General features: G+C 43.2%; 1 protein-coding gene and 1 pseudogene across 3 annotated transcripts in view; one reads left to right on the forward strand and one right to left on the reverse strand.

Moving 5' to 3' along the window:
- Nucleotides 1-24,614, forward strand: part of CRADD (CASP2 and RIPK1 domain containing adaptor with death domain) — a 180,689-nt gene that overhangs the window by 111,207 nt on the left and 44,868 nt on the right. The window lies entirely within an intron of this gene.
- On the reverse strand, nucleotides 856-5,641 carry LOC102902509 (annotated as a pseudogene).

Consider the following 24,614-nt stretch of genomic DNA (forward strand, 5'->3'; position numbering starts at 1 on the left):
CGTGGTGGCCTTGAGTTACTTTTCCTCTCCGTGTTGGATCAAGGTTTTGTCATGACTGCCTTATGGTATCCTAGACAGAGGTGAGTGGGTATTCCTGAAGAGTAGTGTGTCTTGTATAAAGAATGCATTTTGGATGCCAACTGGCTAAGTTATTTTACGTGAACTTTCAAAAATGAATCAAGGAAGGAATGTGGGCATTTAGGGAAAATTATGGGTCTTTAACATTAAATGCTACATAAATAAGTAGGATATTTGTTGAGGGAGAAGATGGGGATATTGCTTGAGCAAAAGCCTTTCCTATTGCTAGATGTTAACATTTTAATTTTACTTTAGTTTTCAAATTGATTTCTCACACATAATTGCATTTGAACTACATGGAAATCCCGTGAAGTTGGTAGGGAAGGTATTTATTATCTCCAGCATATGAAGAATCATTCCTAAAGAACCCAGGGCTGGTCTTGTTGGCTCAGATCTCACGACTGAACCCAGAGGGCAGTCTTTCCATTCTGAGTACAGCAGTTTCCCCACTATATCAGGGAATCTCACACCTGACTGTTCAGAAGGCCTGGAGGTGGGCTTAGAAATTCACATTTTTGTCACATACTCCAGGAGACTGATTGTGATGCAGGTGTATAATGGACTGTACTTTAAAAAACTCTCTGGGGCGCCTGGGTGGCTCAGTTGGTTAAGCGTCCCACTCTTGATTTTGGTCAGGCGTGACTATCTCATGGTTTGTGGGACTGAGCTCTGCACTGCCAGTGTGGAGCCTGCGTGGGATTCTCTCTCTCTCTCTCTCTCTCTCTCTCTCTCTCTCTCTCTCTCTTTCTCTGCCCCTCCCCCATATGCCTGCACACATCCTCTCTTTCTCAAAATAAAGAAAGAAACATTTAAAAATAAGGAAACAAAAAATAAAAAGCTTTTCTCTCTGCCATATTGTATCTTGGGTTTCAGCCTCTTTTTGTTAAATGTAATGCACTGAAAATACCATTTTTAAGATGGCATGTTTAACTTAAGAGAGGATCGAACAGTTCATTTACATGTTGTGCCCCAAATCTACAATGGTACAGACACAAGTTAATACAATATTGTTTGTAATAGTCCAATATTAGAAACCTTCCAAATATCCATCAATAGAGGAATGGTTGAAATTACCAAATGGTACGTTCATAAAGAGGCATAATATGCAGTTATAAGAAGGAACCAGGAAAATGTCCACATCTTGCCATGACGTCGTCTTCGGGATCCATTGTTAACTGTACAAGTAAAATGGCGAGGTGTTTACAGAGTATGGTCCTTGCGGTATAAGGAAGAAAGGAAGATACGAGTGTTCACACACACGCACACACAGCCAGTACTTCAGGGTGAGTTCTTTTTTCTTGGTTTTCCCAGGGAATTTGGGCAGACCTGGGGACAAGGAGGCTCTGCATCTGAAAAACAGCGTTGGACCTCTTGGTGGGGAAGTGGGGCTTGTGGTGGCACGGTGGGACCCGGTGTGGCAGCCAGAAGTTGATCTCAGAGTCGTGGAACTGCTTGACTGCCTGTTGGCAGCACTTGCTGGCCACAGTCTCCTCCACCTTCATGATCTGGATGGAGTGGGCCTGGGTGCGGTGCGGGGTGCCCATGCCTCGCTGGCACTGGGTGACAGCACCTGCAGTGGTCAGGTTCCAGGGCTCCCCTGGTGTGGGTGCCCCTGCGAGAGCCATAGCACAGCCAGGTACCAGAGTTCTTCACCCGTAAGGGGATTTCTCGAATACCTGTCCACAGTAGACGGTTTACCCTGAAGACGTCATCTTCTTCGGCTGAAACACAAAGTACCAGAAACGGGCCTTGGCGACAACATGATTAGGTGCAAAGATTCATGTGCCGTAGAGGGGCAGAGTGCAGCATTCAGGGTTGGGCAGGCAGCACCCCACCACCTTGTACACCCGCGGTGTGCCTGACGCCTCAGGGCGCACCCTCCATTTTCATCGCCCCCCCACAAAAGGAAGTGCCAGGGCAGGGAAGTTCTTTATAGAGAATGACAGCTAATAAATGCAGAAGGGAGCTAGAAATGGAAAACCACCGTCTTGCAGCATCTAATGAAATAATGGAGCTAGGCAACAGTCATTAATGGCTGCTAAAATCTTAAGTGAAATTGGTGCTTTGTAATTGAGAATCAGCTTGACGACATTTGAACCCACTGATCAGTCTCAGCATCACTAAAAGTAGAATAGCCAAACATCATACTCCTCCTGACGTGATCTGATTGAAAAGAAACAATACCATTTGTGCAGTATTCTGCCCACATCCCTTCGGCACATATTAGAACCAGAATCTTACCAAGTTTCCATATCTACCTGCTAATTTACAGGAAATACAGGAGACAGAGGGACATGTTAAATACCACCACAAGGCTACAGATCAGCCCAGTCCTGAGTGTGGGAAGTTCTACAAAACAAATGACCCAATTTCTTCAGCAAATAAATGTTATGAGAAAAAAGTAGGGTGTAGGAAGGGGGAATGGTTATATGTTACGAAACTTAGAGACCTATAAACCAAATGCCATGTGTGAACCTTGTTTGGAACTTGATCTGAAGAAAAATAATATAAAAATACCTTTCTTTTTTTTAAACAATAGGAGAAAATGAAACACAACTCTATTATGTGTTATTTAAGAAATTATTGATAGTTTTATTGATCTGATAGTGGTATTGTGACTTTTTTTTTTTTTTTTAAGTATGCTTCACACCCAGCATGGAGCCCAATGCAGGGCCTGAACTCCCCACCCTGAGATCAAGAACTGAGCTGAGATCAAGAGTCGACTCTTAACCGACCGAGCTGCCCAGGTGCCCCTGTGATTATTTTTTTAAAAGTCTTTACCTCCAGGAGCACTTACTGTTGAGTTGATATTATGCCTTGAGATTTTCTTTAAAACCATGCCATCAAAAGAAAACAAAAAAGTGTGTTTAGGGAAGTAGATGAAATCAGAATGGTAGGAAGTAACAGTTGTTGAAGTTTGGTGGTGTGTCAGGGGGGTTCTTTCCACTTTTCTCTCCCCTTTATTGAATATGGAAAATCTACCTAATAAAGAAAATCAAGCTGTGCTATTTTAGAGGCCAAATCCTGGCAAAAAGCCTGGATTTTAGCCAGTATTTGTGTAATTCGGGGAGTCCTGGCTAACTCCCTTTTCTCCTGCTTCCCTGCCTTTTTCCATTTCTTCCATTCCTTCTGCTTCACTTGTCTTTTACTCAGCCACATTTTGCACCAGGCATCACTCTGGTGCTGCCAGCCTTACAAAACTTAGGCACTACTGTTGTCCCCATACAGGTGAGGAAACTGAAATACAGAGGGGTGAAGTTTCTTGTCCACAAACCCACATCTGTCTGTCACTGAAATCTGAATTCTTAGGCATTATTTTATGCTGCTTCTCAGAAATAGGCCTTTGATTTTATAATTTTTCTATTTTATTTTTAATTTTGTTTATTAATAAATTTTATTTTTTTTTTATTTTTTTTTTGTTGACAATTCCAGCCTCAATGTTTATTAATAAATTTTAAACACTGAGTAAATCAAATGGAGTAGCATCTGTGTATGAGAAAGACACAAAGTGTCTTCCTTATTGGAATAATTACAAAGACCTGATCAAAGGCAAAGCAGTGATGAGCCTGAAATGTAGCAACTTTCTTCATACTCATAAAAAAGTAAGACTCTATAAATTGTAACTTTAAGCCCCCAAATAAGGTTAATTTATGCTTGCTCTTCAACAGCAATGTTGAATCGTCTTTTTACTAGAAATGGAGGCCAGAGAAAAATGGCTGATTTCCTTTCTCTTGTGTTTGTAAAATACGTTTAGGACTATCGCAATAAGGAAACCCTCAAAAACTAACAAACAAGTAAAATCCTGAACTTCCCCCAAGCCATGGTTTGCTTTACTTTCTTGCAAAAGTATTTTGGCATTTGTAAAACCTAGGCGTGCCCATGGGCACGTGCAGCCATGTCACTGTCATCTGTCACGTGCGACGCTCTGGATGTGAGCAATAGCAGTCATCAGTCAGGGCATGATAGCAAGCCACATCACTGAATTCCTGCTGCAGGGCGTGCGGGAATCATAACCTCTGCTTTGTAAGATTTAGTGTGACGTTCCAAAGCACCTGCAGTGTGGTTCTTCGTGGCTGGTCCCACACAGTGATTTATGCCCTAGAGATGTCTGACTGAGAGCCTAGAAAATTATATTAATGGGTTTGACATTGTTGTTTCCTTCAAGAATCAAGGCACTAAATGTAGTCAGGCTAACTGACAAAATTTTGCTCATATCCAGGGCGTGCCAGTGAAGGCACCAAAAATGGATAAATAATAAATATTGAATCTTGCTGTATGCCAGGAGCTGTGCTAAGTCCTTTAAATACCTACTAATGTTCAACCCTCTTAGCAGTTTTGTTTTAGAGCTGAGGTGGCTAAAGCGCAGAGAGGTTAAGTGACTTTCCCAAGGTTGCACACTTAGAGAATGCAGAATGGCAGGGCTCTGGAGTCAGGCTTTCTGAGTCCCCAGACTTTGCTGTCAACCCCTGTACAGTCTCAGAGCATCAGCAGGAAGTAATCCCACCCAGTAATCCACACTGCCATGGCTTGTCCCTTGGTGGACATGAGGGCACCTTCAAAACCTGGGTTATGTGCCAGAGTGCCATTTTATAGTTCTGCAGACACGTGAAGCCAAACAGGAGATGAAGAGATTGACGAAGCACCTGTAGCAGATCTCTGGTATTTGATGTCAGATACGCAGTTGTTGCTAGAACACAGGGTTCCAGAGTGATTTGCAGTCCAGTGGGAAAGCCAGTTGGCCTGGCTACCTTGCAAGACAGTTAAGGACATAAGAATGGATATTCATTCAAGACGACCAGAAAGAAATCAGGTCGGGAATGAAGACAGATGGCAAAGAAATAGCATTTTGGTAGAAATCTAAAATTTTCTCCTGCTTAGTAAAGTGAGTATCTATTCTCTCTTGATTTATTAGAGAAGCATGGAAACTGCTTACTTTGAAATCCTAAAATCTTTTCGGGCCCAACTCATTATTAATGTGGTGTACTTCCCTCAAGAGTGGTATTTTCACAAATGCTGCTTCTGGCTTCAGTCACATATAGAAACATTGGAATGAGTCCAACGTGACGTTTCGCTTTTAAAAAAAAATAGGAACTATGTTTGCTAATGCATATGCTACAAACACCTCTAAAAATAACTTGCAGTTTGACAAGCTGTCTCTTTAGTATCTTCTCCTGGTCCAGGAGACAAGGTTTTAAAACTTAAATTTGATCAACTCAGTACCTTTACAAGTAAGGACAAGAAGTTTTGCCAGCTTATATGATTGGAATATGCTTTAGCATTTATATCATAATTGAGAATGACTCAAACTGATTTTCTCTAATAAAGCTGTAAAAACTTCAGCATTAAAACAGTGTCTTCTCCGGAGGGTAGTAGGCTTGAGTTACCCACTGGTATCATCTTCCAGTCCTCGACCTGTGAGTGGGAAGTGAAGGGTGCTCTTTGGAGCTTCCTTCACACCTTCTTTTACCCTTTGGTATTCAACCACAAGTGCTGCTGGCAGCTTCTGGCAGAACAGGAAGGGAGGCCAAGGAGCGGATGCGTCAAAGCAGAGCGATTTGTGCATAGGAGCGCTTTGGCGAATAAAAGAAAATAGATGTGAAATTTTGGCAGTACGAGCAGTGATTATTAGAAACGCAAGCTCATGCTAATAGTATCAAACAGAATCTCGGAGGAATAGTGATACCCCACTTCGTAGGTCATTAACTCAGACATATGTTTGGCTATCAAAGATGAGCTGGGTAGCAGAGCAGACAAGATTAAGAACATTCAAGATCTAGTCCTATTTCTTGTGACGATGAACTGGTCACTTAACTCTTTGGCCTTCAATTCTGTATGAAAGGCTTGCACTCGACCTCAGTAGTTATGGTCTACTTCATCACAGTGGTATGATTCTAAGTTCCTGTGAAATACCCAGGTAAGGTATGGGTGGAATATTAGTTTTGGTTTTTGCCTTGAAAGAAAGTGTTGGGGAGGCAACAGAGAATGGCAGGGGTCACAGACCTAAAGGCATTATCTGCCTGGCCTGTGTAGGCAGATGAGTGAAGTGAATTTGATATACGAGAAGTACAAATCCATAATTTATGTAAAACCCCTTACTTTAATTTTTTTTTAAGTTTATTTATTTTGAGTGTGGGGGGAGGGTCAGAGAGAGAAGGAGAGAGAGGATCCCAAGCAGGCTGTGCATTGCCAGTGCAGAGCCCGACCCAGGGCTTGATCTCACACACCCTGAGATCATGACCTGAGCTGAAACCGAGAGTCGGTTAACCAACTGAGCCACCAAAGTGCCCCGTAAAACCCCTTATTTTTGAACATTGGCAAGTCCTTTCTGTTTGTTTTTTTTTTAATACCCAGAAGTGGAATTGTTAGATCATGTGGTTCTATTTTATTTATCTATTTGTTCACTTATTTAGTTAGTTAATTAGTTTAGTTTTTTAGTTTTTATTTAAATTCCAGTTAGTTAACGTGTAGTGTAATGTTAGTTGCAGGTGTGCAATATGGTGATTCAGCACTTCCTGCAACACCCAGTGCTCATTACAACTAGTGCCCTTCTTAATCCCCATCCCGTTTCACCCATCCCCCCGCCCCAACATTGTCAAGTTTTTTCATTTTTATCAAATCACCGTTCTTGGTGACACACAGCTGGCCAATGGGCCTTCTGCTTTAGACTTCTGGGATGGACTTCAGACTTAAGGGGTAAAGGACAAGGTTTTGGATTCTGACAAGCCTGAGTTTGAACCTTAGCTCTGCCTTCTAATGTGTTCGCTTGTATATCTGTATTTAACTTCTTAGAGTTTCAAGCTGCTGTATCTGTAGAAGTGAGAATGGCTGTACCTCTTTTGTTGGTTTCCTGAAGATTACATGTTCCACGGTACTTAACACACCGTAGCCACATTCTAAATGTTAATTCCATTACCTTTGTCATGGTGGAAGGTCTCCTGTAATTTTTTCATTCTTATCTTGATGGTGAGTTGCTCAAAATTTACAAAAGAATGCTGTCGATGCCAGTGCTTTTTCATAGATTTTGAAATCTCTTCAACCTACATTTCAGTGGTTTAAAAATAAAGATTTCTTCTTTAAAAGACACCATTTTGGAAGGACACTTTTCCTATTTGCCAGTGGATATAGGAGGCAGTATAGGATGGTCTGTTACTCTTAAAAACTACTTTTGACAATGATGAAATGTAACACTGCATTTCCTCCTTAGAAAAAAAATGTCTGGTGGTTGGAGACCCTGCTGTTACTGGTAGTAATTTCATAGTTTGATTATTCCCAAGGGAAATCTATTTTGAAAAGAATTTGCTACATGTCCTACTATGTACAGGGCACTATTCCAAGGGAATAATATAAAGATGGCTAAGACCTAATGCAGTTGTTACGTACAAGACTGTCTTGACTCTTTAGATTCAAGTTTGGACAGAATTGTGTATGAGTTCATCTCGAGAGGCTACACAGGCCATCCTGTGATGTTGTTCAAGGTATCTTTGAAGTCTCCCTTTGGAATTTGTCTTTAGAGCCCTTGGTGCATTTTGCTGAAGATTTTCATGCTGATGGCATTCATCCTTAGAAGGTGGGTTTGATTTGATTCTGGCCAAGAACACTTCATGACTAAGTCTGCCACACAGGTGGTAATCAAACTGGCTAGAGTCATTTTTGGTTAAAAGATGGCCAGGACCGTAAAGCAATATGACAAGTTTTTCTTTTTTTTTAATGTCACTAAACTGATCACAGAGGTAAGGGTAGTTCCAAAAGAGGCATTCTGCAGGCGTGTTGCTCAAAACCAGTATCACTGGAATATATTTATAGCTTCCCAACAGGGCTGCTTTGAAAGAAGCAGGGTTCATCTGTCCCTGTGTGTAGTATGTCTGCTTAAAGATCCTCGTACTTAACCTCGTAGCAGACTGAATTTTGTTTTGTTTTTCCCTTTAAAATCGTATAGCATTCTCTCAAGCTCAGGGGCAGATTTCCTCCAAGAAAATAAAACAAATTAGATCCATTCTCAGAAGACTTTAATAGAAAGAAATACATGTTTATAACAAGTTCTTTAAAGCTGTCTGTTTTGGAAAGGATTGCCTCATTGTTGACCGTGATTATTCTACCATGATTTGGGGACAAATAAATTTCCTGTCAGAATGTTTAACAGTAGAAATAAAGAATTCTGTGGTGTGGCCTGTTGACCTCATTCATTCATTCCACTGATATCTTTTGAGGCTGACTGCATGCCAGGCATTATCAGGCACTTATCATGATGATGGTGATGATAGATACGTTTCACCCCAGGGAAGCCTTATATGTAAGAATGTAAACTTACTCTATAAGTAACCTGAATATAATTAATAGTAGTATTATCAATTGTCCTACTCTTTTCTTAAAGGATAATTTGGAGTTTCATGAAGTGGTGAGCATCTCTGGTACATTTGAAATACTGTTCACCTTAGGACCATTGGAGTATGTCTATACTCTGCCGTGGCACCTGGTCACCACGTGTGTGGTCCCGCAGGTCCAAGGATCGATCTCGGGGCACCTCTTACCCAAATGTGTCATTGAGCCCTTGTTAGAATGATGTTTTTGGTTCTGCGGGGGAGGCTCCGAGGTTGTTGCCATGTTCCATCACCTCTTGAGGATGCTGTCTGGGGAAGGAGAAAGAGCAATGGCCCTGGAATCAGAAGACAACACTTTCCGGTCCCCGCTCTGCTCTCCTCAGGGTCATTTGACCTACCTAAACCTCAATTTCCTCACCTTCCGAGGGAGATCAGTAACCCTGTTTCTTCACAGCGCTGTTGTGGGGCACTGCGGGGGCCTGGGTGTGTGAAAGCATTTGGGGGATGTTAGGCCTTGTTGCTGTTATTGTCCTTCTGATGATGACGACTCAGCTGCACCGAGACAGACTAGCTCTCCCTGGGAGCTCCTGAGACTTTGTTTCGCAGCCCTTAGCTCTTATCTCTTCTTCCTCCTGTGGGTTATTTGCATGTCTTAACTTTAGTAGCCAAGTTTCTCAAGGTCAGAGACTGTGCTGGTGGACGCCCCCAGCCCCGCCCCCATTCCTTCTATTTTCACACATCCTACATTGACAGAATCTCCTGATTTCTCAGAGTGGCCAAAGTTCTTGTCTGAGAGTCTGGGTTCATGTTTCTCCCCAAACAGAGGTTAAGAAGTACCCTGTGCAGTCACTTGTTTTCAGAATGTGGCTATTTTATCTCCAGAAAATTGCCCCGGAAGGTGAAGCCTCCAGGGTGGTCACTCCATCTTTCTCGAGTGAACTCCGCATGCCACCTTGATACAGCCTCCTCTGCGAGAACGAACCGGAAGGCATGGTATTCGACTTCCTATAGTGTATAATTTTAGAGAGAACATAAGGTGATGGGTTGGTCTGGAAGATCCAGGGCATGACTATGGAACACATGCAAAACAATAGTGTTAAGTATAGATTTTAGTTTTTGGTTAAAAAACAGGTGGGTTTTTTTGTTTGTTTTTGTGTGTGTGTGTGTTTTGCTTTTTTAAATCACGTAGCATTAAAAATTGAAAGCACATGAGTGGCTAGCTGGGGTGAGGGGTTTAGGCATGGTGGGAGGAAGGGATGGCAAAGGGGCAGGCAAAGACTTCAGGTGAAGATGGATATGTATATTATCTCGGTCGTGGTGATGGTTTTACATATGTGTGTGTGTGTGTGTGTGTGTATCGAATTGTACCAAATTCCATACTTAAAATACGTACAGTTTATTTTATGTCAGGTGTATGTGAAAAAAGTGGTTAAAAATTGTATAGCTTTATCATCTGGAAGGAGGGAAATTTTGGAAGAGATGTTTGCTATAGAGAATAGCCTTCTAGAAAGAAAAACCAAACATAGTTTTTCAGGTTCTTTGTGGGGTGGTCGTTGTCTCCTCCTCCTCCTCCTCCTCCTCCTCCTCCTCCTCCTCCTCCTCCCCCCCTTCCTCCTACTCCTCCTCTTCTTCCTCCTCCCCCTCTTCCTCCTCCTCCTCCTCCCCCTCTTCCTCCTCCTCCTTTTCCTCCTCCTCCTTTTCCTCCTCCTCCTTCTCTTCCTCCTCCCCCTCTTCCTCTTCCTCCTTTTCCTCCTCCTCCTCTTCCTCCTCTTCCTCCTCCTCTTCCCCCTCTTCCTCTTCCTCCTTTTCCTCTTCCTCCTCTTCTTCCTCCACCTCCTCTTCCTCCTCCTCCTTTTCCTCCTCCTCCTCCCCCCTTCCTCCTCCTCCTCTTCCTCCTCCTCCTCCTCTTCCTCCTCCTCCTCCTCCTCTTCCTCCTCCTCCTCCTCTTCCTCATCCTCATTCTCCCCCTCTTCCTCCTCCTCCCCCTTTTCCTCCTCCTCCCCCTTTTCCTCTTCCTCCCCTTCCTTTCCCCCCTCTTCCTCCCCTTCCTTTCCCCCCTCTTCCTCTTCCTCCTCCTCTTCCTCCTCCTCTTCCTCCTCCTCTTCCTCCTCCTCCTCCTCCTCCTCCTCCTCCTCTTCCTCCTCCTCTTCTTCCTCCTCCTCCTTTTCCTCCTCCTCCTCTTCCTCCTCCTTTTCCTCCTCCTCTCCTTCCTCCCCCTCCCCCTCCCACAAATTCTCTGTTTTGGGCCTTTAATTGGATTTCTTTCAATATGTAAAAGTAGTCTGAACTCTTTAAAGTTCATTTGAATTCATCATCTAGGTAGCAGATGTGGGTTTAGAAAGTCATGTTCATGTGTTGCTTTTGTAAATTGAATATAAGCCCCCTGTCCCACCCGGGAATCTGTGATCTGATGGAATTTTGCAGAGACTCCCAAGCATTGTGGGCCCTGGCCTGAGGTCCTGGAGCCAAGGATCCTATCCGCTCTGTTACTCAAGGCCACAAAGTCCACTTCAAAAATTTCTTGTGGAGCCCAGCTGCAGGAAGAGCTTTGCTTCTCTGGTTGGAAATAGTATCTATTATCCTTTCTGATAACTGTAGCAGATGCTGTTCCTTTCTTCTCTTTGGCTTCCAAGCAACTCAGAGATAGACCTAAAGCTTAGCCATAACAATCATGGTCTGTGTAACTGTGTTTATATTTTCATGGGTCATGAATTTCTATTTTATTTATATTCTCCTGACTTAGACACTATAGTTTTTGAATATTGATAATTTTATGACCTTGATAGAAATCCCCTAAAATTCTTCTTATAATGAGTCAGGAGATGAAATCTGTGGTTTAATCCAGTAACTTTTCTTTGGGCAAGGGATATTTGTGCTAGAAAAATCAAAGATTATGGTAAATTTGAAATACTAACAGGGTTCTTCAGGTTTAAGCATGTTCAGTCCTCAGGTTTGCCCTGGACTTTAGGAATGGTCTCTCTAGCTCTCAAATTTTTTTTTTTTTCAACGTTTATTTATTTTTGGGACAGAGAGAGACAGAGCATGAACGGGGGAGGGGCAGAGAGAGAGGGAGACACAGAATCGGAAACAGGCTCCAGGCTCTGAGCCATCAGCCCAGAGCCCGACGCGGGGCTCGAACTCACGGACTGCCAGATCGTGACCTGGCTGAAGTCGGACGCTTAACCGACTGCGCCACCCAGGCGCCCCTCTAGGTCTCAAATTTTGACTAGGTATGAATTCATTATGAATAATAATCATATTTTATACCCCCCCCCCAAGAAAAGGCAGTCATTTAATTAACAGTGGTTATTGAGAATCAGCATCTCCTCCAAAGTAAAATGTTATACACACACATACTCTCTCTTTCTGGGCATACAGAGCTAATTTCTGCCTCTCCCCTCCTTTTCTTTCCTCCTTTCACTCAAACATTGGGGTCTCTGCTACCACAGGAGCTGTTGTAGAGAAAAGTTAGGTCAAACAAAACTGCATTGTTTCAAAACAGAACAAACTATGAAAATAGTGCTAATGGATTTTTTTTTTCTTAAGTTAAGGCCATTTTCCAAAAGAAGCGCTATGGTGTTCTAGACTGCTTAATTTTTTTTTACTTAGTTTTCTTACTCTGCCTAAATTTCCAGTAATTAGAACTTTTGATAAAAACTTTCTTTTGAGAATAGAAATACTTCTGAGACTCTTAAGATGTTAATAGCTATATACAAGTAATTGTAAATTGGAAAAGAAATAAAATTGTAAATTTTTTCTCCTTACACATAGCTAGGGGTAGAAGGTCCTAGTGAAAGAATTCATGGGTGACTATCATGGTAAATACTGGTGAGTATTACAGTAAAGGACTTAGGACAAAATAAGGGTACTTGGGGGCTTGGAGAGCACGTAGTTCGGAAGTAGGGGAGGCTTGCAGAAAGATGTGATAGGATGTTGAAGACCTTCCATCTGCTTTCTGCTGTGCTCCAAGGCTGGTCCAGTATTCATGAAGGGAATGATACTAGGACTCTTAGTGAGTAGTTTGGTTATACTGTGGGTGAAATCGGTTTGGTAATAAAACCTGACACTATTTATGTTATTATGTCTATCACTTATATAGATTTCAAGTTAGGTTTTACTGATTTTCAGTGTCCTCTTGTGGAACGCTGGTGTCATAAACTATAATACTGGTACCACTTGTGGTAGCAGGTGTAGTAGCAAAATATGTATGTTAAAATGCAGAACTTAGTGTGTGCCTGGTACTGTTCCAGTTATGGACATCCTACTCATTTAAAGATACAAGTTGTCACTGTCATTACAAGTTACACTGTTTGAGTACTCTGTGTCGTACTGTTATTCCCATTTTTCAGATAATGAAACTAAGGAACAGAAAAGTTATGTGACTTAACTTGCCAAGGTCACACAGCTACTAAGTAGCAAAGCCTTGATTTGAACCTAGAGTCTGTTGAGTTCTAGTTTGTGATCTTAACTGCTATATGTCTCAACAGGATTAAGGTTTTCCACAACTGAAATAAAATGACCAAGTCCCCCTCGATCCACAGAGGTTAAGAGTATATAGAATTTTCTGTTTTAAGTTCTGTGTCTCAAATATTTGTAGCCAGTACTGCAGATAACCAATGAATGAACAAGTGGCAAATTAATATCAATGATATAAATATGCATCCCTATATACTGAGGGTTTACCCAAACAACCCATAATACACTAAATTGTTGCTGATAGAGCTGAGTAATTTGTAGCCAAAAAGCAAGAATAGAAGAATTGCAAACAGTAAGCAGCTCAAGGCATGCATGGGTGATTAGGGTGAAATTCCTTCAATTTATAGAAATTCCAATCATACATATATATTCTACAACAGTACTAGGCATTGTGTGGCAATCAGACTTCTTAGCATAATTTTGAATGAGAGTCATCTGCAAATTCTAGGAATGTCCTAATTTTAGTAATCCTAGACAACTTACTTACTAAGTTATACTACTTATTCATGCACAAAACGAAAACCAAAAATAGAAAAAGCAAACAAAAGACCATGATCTTGGACTTCCTTTTCCACCGTTAGAACCGATGGAAGGGCTTAGGTCTTCCCATCAGTTTGCTGTTCACCTGCAAGCCCGTCATGGCCGCATGGTTGGCTGTGGGCCATAGTTTGAGAATTCTTGCTTTAAAGGAAAAATACAGTTCATACCTTTTATTGAAGTCAGTCTGTTAAAGCAGTAGAGCTGGAATTTTCTCCATGAAACAATTGTTTAATGGGGTTTTCTGTGTTTCAGAACAAACAGTCTTCCTCACTTAAACCCAAAACAACCTCTCCTTGAAATAACGTCTGGGGTTTGCTTCAAAATAACCCTGTGGGTGGAGAGTGGGGAATGAGTGGGGGACTAGGTGAAAGAAGTGTGATGAGGAGTTGAGACTGTGACACTAGGGCTTCATTCTACTCTCTGCTCTGTATCTTTGACAATAAAGTTAACAACAACAGCAACAGCAAAACACCTTCCCTGACCCCTGTCCTACCTACTTCGTTTCTCTGCCTCTCCTTCATTACAGAGCTTCTAGAAAGAACCCTCTGTATCTCTGCTTCTGTTTCCTCATACTGTGCTCAGGCCACCTCATGAGGCTTCCAGCCCCCTGGCTGTGCCTCTGTCAAGGGCACTGCTGACCTCCATCTTGTCATATGTGATGATTTATGACAGTCCGTGCCTTTTTCTCATGTTACTTGACTTTTAGCAACATTTGATATTATAGGTCACTTTTTTTATGGAATATTTTCTTTTCTTGGCTGATGTCAACCCACATTTTCTTGTTATTTTCTATACCTCACTGATGTTCCTCCTCCTCCTGACCTCTATTAGGAAGCTTCTAACGCCCAGTCTTTGGACTTCTTTTTCTCCTTTTCTGGATAATTTCAGTGGGTCCTATTGCTTTATGTATCTTCTGTTTGCCAGCTGACGTCTTTAACCCTGACTTCCAGACTGGAATGTCTGAGAGGCAGTTTGAATTTAATGCACCCAAATTACAACTCTTACTCTCACTCCGCTTTCTCTGTGAGGCCGGCCCGTCCTTGTTAGCCCCGTCTCGACAAGGAACCCCATTATATACACCTAACTGAGCCTCAAACCTGAGCATCATCCTTGCTTGCTTTTTTCCTCTCATCTCCCACATCCAGTCTATCACTATCACCTGCTGAAAGACTTCCGCATGTACCCACATCCATCTATCTATTTCTCTCATCTCTTAAACTACCACTCCGGTCCAAACCTCTGACATCTGCCTCTGGACTTCCAGATTGCCTCCTGACCTGTCGTTCTGCTTCTGTGCTCGCCCCTGCCATCAACCACAGGTAGCAGCCAGAGCAGTCTTTTAAAACATAAATGTCACTCCCCTGATTAAAATCCTCCATTGGCTTCCCATTGCTCTTAGAAGAAAATACAAACTCCCTCATGATGTGGCTCCTGCCTATACCTGTCCCTTATCTCCCACCCCTCTCCCATGGCTCACTACTGCAGTCACACTGGCCCCTGTTTTATTCTCCAGATACACCATGTGGGTGACCAACCTCAAGGTCTTTGCAGTTCTCTTCTCTCTTGCTGGTATGTAGATCACTTTAGAAGGCTGGCTTCCTTTCGTGAGTTAGGTCTCAGCTCAGTAAGAGCTGAGAGAGACTTTTCCCTAACTACCCCATCCAAAGTGCCCACGTGATCCCAGGTTATACTCCTGCCCACAGCTTGTTTTCTTTTAATTTATACAAAAGCATGTGTGTGCTTGTGTGTTTGTGTGTTTATTGTTTGCTTCTAGCCTGTAAACTCCAGAAAAGCAGATTCCCTGTCTGTCTTGTGTGTGCTGTCTCCCCAGTACCTAGAATAATATCTTGGACATATAGGAGGTTAGTACTTCTTGCGTGAAGGAACAAAAGACTTGTGTTTCTGATTCAGGATCAAAGAACTTCGCTCCCAAGGACCAGTCTGTGCAGTCTTCCCCCATACTTCTTCCCCATCCTCTGTCCCCTGCTCACTTGGACTCTGTTCTTGCATACTGGGTAAAAACCTTGTTCGACATTTTCAAACAGGTTAAGGACATATTGTACTTTGGTTTCTTTGTCATTTCCAGCTGTCAGATTCTGTCGGGGGCCCCATCCACAGGGGGCTTGTCTAGTTTCCCAGTTTCTCCGAAAGACAGTAATATTTCATAGTTGCTCGCCACGTCTTCTTCTCCAGTAGTATTTGAGCTTCAGACCATTCATCTGCAGAGCTAGGTCTGAGCAAAGAGCAACAGAGATTCACCAGCTCCATTTGCTCTTTGATCTAAGACACTCTTGTTTCTTATCTTTCTTTGTCTTTAGTTGTCAATTTGCTCCTTCCTTTCTTTCCCCTTTATTTTTCTTTTCATGTAGCAAACAGCTCATAAATTTCTAGTTTAGTGAGATCAACTGCTGGAAAGGTCCTTCCCCAGTTTTATTTATATAACTAAAAACTATGCTCAAGTCTTAATTTTAATATGATAATTGAACAGGCTTGTATAAAATAACCGGGCAAGTGTGTTGTTACCAGTTTGACTGTTAGACTGGGACAGGCCAGGGCTGACTCAGGGATCTGAACAAATTTTAGTCTTCTCTGAGGAGGACGTCAGGAAATTTCTGACAAAAGTGAAATCCGTTGTCATGTCTCAGAGTAGGTTAGCAAGTACTTCAGGAATCTCCTAGACAGGGGATGAGTTGGAATCACCAATTTTTATCTATTTTTCTAATGGGTGTAATAATAGCTATGTGTGTTTATTTGATAGAGAGTGTAGGAGGGTACATTCTGTTTTCAAGGACTTTTGGGTTCTTTCTCAAAGAATTCTATCTTAAGGGAAAACTTGAGGTAAAATTAAGCTGTTGGGATTTTCTCTTCTGCCATAGCTAACAGTTTTGTTATTGACATTCTTTTGCAATATAGATATGTCTGTTCTTTTGCCAAGATCATTCTTTATGAACTCCCATATAAGTCATCTGAATAATACTTATACCTTATAAATATTAAGTATTTACTTGTAGACCAATGAAACCATTTCTGGGGCTATTCCGTGTCAAGGTTACAATTTTTCGTAGGAGTTTTTCCTTGCAGCCCGTTTCCTGAGGTCTTAGGGTTAATGGGTCTCTTTGACGTTAATAATTTTCAGTTTGCCGGTTCTTAGCACTTCTGCTCTAACAGGGCTCCAGCCCTTTGCAAATCTCTTTTTCCCCTTCGGCGTGTGTCCCATGCTCGGGAGCAGCTTAGGCCTGAGGTCACGTGACATGTCCTGATGCCACCTCCGCTGTCTGCACTGGCCACGGCCGAATCTGCCTGGCACTGTTGCTGCTTCTGCCGGGCTCCGCCCCTCCTCTTCCATAGAAATGTTAGGGGGAAATGGATACACTATTACCTGAACATCTGGCATCGGAATTTGTTTTATGAAGGAAATAATCTTGGGAAAAACTCCTTGATGAATGCTGGAGGAAGAATACGAGGCCCCAAAGGTCTGGATGTCGGCAGAACTACTCTGCACGAAGTCAAGGGAAAGCGTTTGTTGTTCAGAGAGCAAGAGGGACATGTGCAAGAACAGGAGAGGGGAGGGCGGGGGAGGGACGGGGTCCCAGCTAAGTGCAGAAGACTGTGGGGGAGGATCCCGAGGGTACTGTTCCGGGTGGCCCCCTGACTTTTCTGTGCAGTGTGCCGAGCTGGTGCACGTCCATCACCGAGTGGATCTCGGGATGGGCACCCGAGATGCAGACGCTCACATCTCAGTCGGTGTGGGGCAGCGGGGAGATGGCACCCATGCCATCGGGGGCCCAGGAAGTAAAGGAGGCCCCGAGAACATAATCTTGCCTCAATGTTGAGAAGGCCTTTCGGTTTCCAGAGGCTGCAGACCTGGTGGAGGGTTGAGCCAATTTTCCCTACATCTTGAAGGACGGTGAGAGCTCCAGCTAACACACGAGCCCAGCTACCTCGGTAGCTCGGCTGCTGATGTTGTATTTTGTGTGTGCTCTGTCCGTAATTCTGTTACAAATGTTTTCATTGCACAAAGGATATTACATAACTGCGTACCAGGAACAACCTTAAAAAGCAAGACAAAGGGACGCGTTCAGCCAAACGTGTCTAGAATGTGTGGCAGACAGGTGGTCAGGGTGGAGCTGCATTTTTAAAAAGCTGCTGTTTTTAAGCAGCTTTCCCGATTGAGCTCACAGTTTCCGCATCCTGTGAATCAGCTGTTTTTGGTTTCGCAGCCCGGTAGCGTCTTCCAGGCTTTGCGGAATTGATTATGGGGAACCAGTGAAGTTTTGTTCAAGACCGGACAGAGTCTCTTTCCACATCGCTGAGGCCTCATTGGGAGCATCACCCCCTGGCTTCTGGCTTTAAGCGTCACCGAGGCTCCCCCGACCCCACCCCTGTAACCTCTGTTGCTGTCTCCTCCTTGGTCCTACAGCGCTTTTGCATGCTTTTCGGTTTTTACACTTGGCACAGTATTTGCAACCGGTCGTATGAATTTTTCTTTGTTTCCCAGGAGATTATACCTTTCTTGAAGGCAGGAAAGTGTGTCTTGTCTGTGTTTGGTGACTTCCCACAGATATTTGCTGAATGAATGCCTTTGGGGCATGAGTAAAGATATACTTTTACTATCTTTGTCTTTTTGCTGGTATGAAGCACAAGTGAAGAGGCAGAGGGAGAAATAATATTGGCGATGCTAATAATAGCTATGTCAGTCACTGTTCTAAGCACTGCAGGGATTAACTCATTGAACCCTTATAACAACCCTGTGAGATAGCAGTTGTTATTATTAGGTCCTCCCCTCAATTGATGGGGGAAGAAACAGAGACCCAGAGAGGTCAAGTGACTTGCTCAACATCACACAGCTAGTAATCTTGACAGTTGGGATTTGAACGCCACAGGCTGGGCTTTTAGCCATTATCCTTCCTCTCTAAGGTTGGAAGACACTGAGAGAGCTCAGATCCTGGACATGTGAGATCTGCGTGGTCGCAGATTTACCGTACTATTACTTTCCTGTTGCTGTATTATTGTAATTACTGTCAGTGTGATAGTAATAGTAATTTGGGTACTACTGTAATATTATTAAAGCGCTACGCTGAACGTGTGGCTGACTCCTTTCGCAAGCCCACCCCCTCCAGATGCACCCCTGCTGAGCTGTCAGATAGCTGGGACAGGTGAGCCCTAGAAAGGCTGGGCAAGGAATGCTGAGGAATTTCTCGCTGTGGTCCTGGGAAAACCTGTCCACGTCAGCTGCCAGCTCACGGCAAGTCTGGTAACCTGGTCCTGCAGGCCTGGGGGCCCATCCCTCCTACAGCCTGTGGAAGAGAGAGAGATCCCAGACAGAATTCTGAGCAAACAGAGTGAGGGACAGGGAGAGGTGGCACGTATTCCTACCTGTCTGAGTTTGGTATCCTAACCTTAATATGAGGGACTTGAACTACATTATTCTTTCTCCAAATGGGTCTCAGGACTCAGGGGATCTATGAGTCCCATGAGTACTAGGTAATTTTATTTAAACATTCAAACAAAAATTAATATTGCCTTATTTGGGATCATTTCTCATGGACCCCCTGCCTCTTGATTTCAGTTTCTGAAGTTGTGTCGGTCACCGTGACGTCAGAACAAGTGTCAGTCATCTGAAGCGTCAGCCTTTTTGAAATTTACATTATGTTATAACCCAGCACACACATCCATGTAAATCTGTGTGCAACCAGACGCTTCCTGGAGTGTCACGTGCTCTTTCTACCCGGGAAGTGCCCTGTCGCTCCCCACCCTCCCCGGCTAGTCACGACCGCAACTTCAGTTAGAGGGTCACAGCACTGAGCACTGAGCGTGTCCAGGCTGCTAAGTTCTCTTGCAGTGGAAAGTTGCCCCTGAAAGACATGTTTATGGAATACGTCTTCAGTTTCTTCAGTTACTTAATGAATTAGGTCCTTCACTTTGAGATCATGAGAATAAGCTAAAGGTACGAAGTAATGACTCTTTTGTTCTGGATCACTGAGAGTACTACCCAGGTGGTTTAGTCTGTGGATTAGAATGACCACACCAAGAAAAGGCCAACTCAGAGTCTCTGTGCCACGGGAACAGAGGTTGTGTGACAGGTCCATAGGCAGCTGCAGCATGATAGCCTCTGCCACGGCCTCCCGGGCCGTTTTGTTTACTTTGCCAGCAGGTGTGTATATGGGTCCTCTCTCTGAATATACCAGCTTACAGCAATTCATTAGCAGAAAATGCGGCAACAAGTAGATGGTGCTTTCTTCATTAAACTTAAAGTCCGTATTTTATTTATTTTGGGACACACTGTTAAAGTGGATGTATCGTTTAACTTGTACAGTTTCACACATTGTAGATTCGGGTGATTTTATTCTTGTGGTGGTGTTTGGTGTGTTTTTCCTTCCCCTGTATGTCCCGTAAGCGGAGTAGTTAGATCTAGGGGCTTGATTAAACTCAGGCTAAATATTTCAGGCAAGAATACTTCATAGATGATAGTGTAAGCTCACAAACGTATCACACCAAGAGGTGCAGAAAGCTTGGCAGTCCCGTTTGTAATGCGTAGGAGCCAGCTCTCCAACCTGTCTGCCCACCCAGTACTGTTTGTGAGCAAGAAAAGAAATATCTGCTGTATTTAAAAGAACCTAACGAATATAGTTTCTCTCTTGAAGCCATTCGACATCCACCTTTTGGCACTAAGCATCTGAAACCATCCAAAAAACTGTAAGTGCCTTGCCTTGCCAATAAGCTGTTAACAAGTCTTAACTCGGGAGATCTGTCTCTCCTGGCGTTCTGAGAAGCAGAGGTCTCAAATTACTTCCAGCTGAAATGGAAAATAAACAGAACAAAAACTCATCTGTGGTTGGCAGAATAATGGCCCCCCCAAAATGTACACATCCCAACCTGCAGGACCTGGGAATGAGTACCTTATGTGGCAAAAGGGACTGATTTGGGGATGCAGGTGTTACCTTGGATGATCTAGATGGACCCAGTCGAATCACATGAAAGACAGTGGCAAAGGGAGGCAGCAGAGTGGGTTGGAAAGATGCGACCACAAGGATTTGACCCACTGTTGCAGTCTCTGAAGACGGAGGAAGGGGCCATGAACCCAGGAATGTGGGCCATCTCCAGAAGCTGCAAGAAGCAAAGGAATGGAATTTCTCCCAGAGCCTCCAAAGAGAAACACAGCCTTGCTGATGCCTTGATTTTTAGCTCAGCGAGACTTATGTTGGTCTTCTGACCTACATAACAGTAAGATAATAAGCCATAAGATAAATAAATGTTGTTTTAAGTCATCAAGTTTGTGGTCATTGGCTATGGCAGCAATAGAAAACTCATACCAGAAAGCCCTTACATTTTTATCTCTTCCTCTCCCTGTCTAGTGTATCTCTGTACAATAGATACACTTAGAGGTCCTTACTGCCTCGCATTTATCTCTAGAAGCATAGATGCTTAATTAGTGCATTTTGACAGGCATGATGTCAATGAGGATGTTCCTCAGTAGCCGAAATATATTTAGGCTGGGGAAATGATGCCAGACGTTCCAGAGAGAATGTAAACATTTAGTTAGTCAATATGTATGATTCCAAATATGTGGATATTGGAACCGTATAGCCAGGTGTAGACCAGCTACTGCCGTGGGGATCTTTTTAGTTTTCGTCTGGACATCTGGCAAGCATTGACATATCCAGATTGTGTGAGATCCGGCTGGAACTAATGTCGTTCCCGTGTGGTGGGAGAACAATGAAATGTGGCCCTGGATGTCCGCTGGACTCATGGTGCTTTCATCAGGACAAGCCACTGAGTGTTGTGGTCAGGCCCTTGGGCAAGCGACACCACTGAGCTTTTCTTTCCTTCTAAATCGCCACCCCTCCTGTACCGTTGAAATGTGGCTAGCTGCTTCATCTCTCAGGGTGTCACCCTTCTAAGTCACACCAAGCAAGACAGGAGGAAAATAAAACCTCATGGCTGGGCTGAGGGGAGAGGAGAGAGGGAGGAAAGGGAGGAAACACACAACTAGGAACCCAAAGCTAAATGAAAGTCTCTTAGATTTGGGTCACGTCTTTGTTTGGCCATGGAGTCCGTTTTGACCTTGCATCGACCTCCTTGACCCTTAACTTCCCGGAACTCTAAAAAGTGATTAATAACGCTTGCCACATAAGGGTGGGGAGACCTAATAAATGGTAGTTAAGGATGGTGAGTCAGCCAACATAACAGCTCCTGCTTTTAAGATTTCTCAGAATATATTCATGTTGCTTTTTTTTAAGGACTGTGATGAGTTCAAGAAGTCATCTCTGGGGCGCCTGGGTGGCTCAGTTGGGTAAGGTTGGACTCTTGATTTCCGCTCAGATCATGATCTCACAGTTTGTGAGTTCGAGCCCCACATGGGGCTCTGTGCTGACAGTGTGGAGCCTGCTTGGGATTCTGTCTCCTTCTCTCTCTGCCCCTCCCCCACTTGCTGTCTGTATCTTTCTCAAAATAAATAAAAATAAACTTAAAAAAATAAAAAGAAGTCACCTCTGAGCTGGGCACTGGTTATCTTTCTGTGGTAAAGATTCTTAAAGCCGCAGGAATTCCCTTGCTAGAGCTGTAAAGCAATTCTGAAGATCAAATCATGCCATCCTCGTGCTTAGGAATTCTGAGGTGTGCCTCTCTTGCCATATGTGGAATCCTGCAATACAGGTATCAGCCTTACACTGAAGTTGATTGGGTCCGAAAGAGCTTTCTAAGTCATTCTTTTCTTGACAAATTTGTGATATAACTAACAAGAAATGGGAAATTATTAAAGCATAGAAATTCCTTTGGAGGGGTTACATAGGGTCAAAATAATTTATTTTATTAAAAGTTTTAGGGGCGCCCGGGTGGCTCAGTCGGTTAAGTGGCCGACTTCGGCTCAGGTCATGATATCGCGGTCTGTGAGTTCGAGTCCCGCGTCGGGCTCTGTGCTGACAGCTCAGAGCCTGGAGCCTGTTTCAGATTCTGTGTCTCCCTCTCTCTGACCCTCCCCCATTCATGCTCTGTCTGTCTCAAAAATAAATAAACGTTAAAAAAAATAATACAAGTTTTAATAAATTATTTTAATAATTTATATTTATTAAAGAGATTTATTAAAGAGATTTATTAAAGAGATCACTTGGTAGTCCATTCCCCCCCCCCTTTTTTTTGAGCTAGTCCTCAGAGCGGAACATGCTTTTCTCCTTTTCTCTTACCCAGTACATTGAGTCGTTCACTGAAAAGGAACAACAACAGTATTTTGTATACATACAAAAAAAAAAAAAAAGACCAACAGCTAGTTAATATAGGAAAACCCCTCACAAATTCCCTGAAGAAATATGTATTAGTAAGATGGCCAGAAACCCACCTTGATTTGTTATGTGAAATTAGGACATTACAGCCATATCCAGCAGCCTGCTTCTTGGCTCTGGGACAGAGTGTGACAAGTGTCTTTATGATGGTATGCCTGCCAGAGGGAAAGAGGAGAACACGGATCATATTAATGCTGCATAGTACTCGGTTCCTTCAGAAATTACCCAGAAACGCTTGGCTGGGCAAAGTAGCGTACGTCCCTGAAGGATGCTGTGGTTTCTCCGGCCTGATAAAGGAAAGAACGCCGTGTGCGTGAGTTGCTGTCTTCTTAGACATTGGCAAGGGCGGCATGCTTGGTAATGAGCTGATTGGGTATTTCGGCATCTTTTCTTGCCTTGGGAAATTTTCCGGGTACACCTCTGTTTCCTTTCAGCTGCCAAAAATGTCAGTTACCATCAGACAGGTGTAGCTGGCCTTCTTTACAAAAACAAAGGAGGTGGACTGACACACTGTCGTTCTTTGTCCTCTGGTGGCTTGAACGCTAACAAAGTGTCTCCTACCCACTGGATGAGCCGCTTCTGCCTCTCTTCTGCTCCCCCACTCCACGCCTTGCCTCTCCTTGTTGACAAGTGCTGTGAAGGCAAAGCGTAGTAGTTGCTTTCTCCCAGAGTATGACATGTGATGTTTGTAAAAGATCAAGGTCAGACTTTTGGGCTGCTGACAGTTTCACCATGCAGGCCAGATTAGTTTTTATTTATTTATTTTTTTTAATTTTTTTTTTCAACGTTTTTATTTATTTATTTTTGGGGCAGAGAGAGACAGAGCATGAACGGGGGAGGGGCAGAGAGAGAGGGAGACACAGAATCGGAAACAGGCTCCAGGCTCTGAGCCATCAGCCCAGAGCCTGACGCGGGGCTCAAACTCACGGACCGCGAGATCACGACCTGACTGAAGTCGGACGCTTAACCCACTGCGCCACCCAGGCGCCCCCAGATTAGTTTTTAAATAGTAGTTAGTGCCTGAATATAGTCATCTGACACTCTCTCCTATCCTAAATGATATGTAAAATAAGAAATATTTTGCTGAGTGCTGGAAGTCAGAGGAGGGTGCTGTCCGTGTGTCAGAAACTTGAAGGAGTTTCTAATAGGTTCGGTAAGCTGATTCCAGAGAACTCATTTCCAAGTCATCTTCACAAAACGGAAGCATCGCTGTGAGAGAAGTAAGTGTAGATCAGTGGTCTTCTAACTTCTTTGCTGGATAACCCCTACAAGGATTTTTTTTTTTTTAATGTTTATTTTTGAGAGAGAGCGTGAGCAGGGGAGGGGCAGAGAGAGACGGAGACACAGAATCTGAAGCAGACTCCAGGCCCTGAGCTGTCAGCACAGAGCCCAGCGTAGGGCTCAAACTCAGGAGCCGTGACATCATGACCCGAGCCGAAGTCAGCCGCTTAACTGAGCCACCCAGGTGTCCTAGGATTTTTTTAAAACATCATATTTTCTTGAGTTTTTATCTTGACATCTAAATGTCTTCATCATTTGTAAAAATAGAAGGTAGAAAACATTACACATTTCATTAGTTGAAAGAAGGTAAAGATTGATCATGCATGGAATAAATTATTTCATGACATGATTTGATAAAATAGGTTTTAATGACCTCACCAAATAACATATTAAGTCTGAAAGGAATCAATAAAAAACATATGCAGACTATATCCAGCACATCTGGTGGTTCCAGATTTCTTTCTTTTTTTTTTTTTTTTTAACATTACAGTTACTTTAAAATAATCCACATCACTATTTTGTTACTTTATTCTGAATTCAGAACTTCTCAACACTGGCCAGGCTCATCTCAACAGACCTGTTGAGGACAGAGAGAAACAGAAAAGCCCGAGGTTTTCCCAAACCAATATTTGGAATCATTTAG

This window comes from Felis catus, chromosome B4 (assembly GCF_018350175.1).
Source record: "Felis catus isolate Fca126 chromosome B4, F.catus_Fca126_mat1.0, whole genome shotgun sequence".
In the NCBI taxonomy this organism is placed as follows: Eukaryota; Metazoa; Chordata; class Mammalia; order Carnivora; family Felidae; genus Felis; species Felis catus.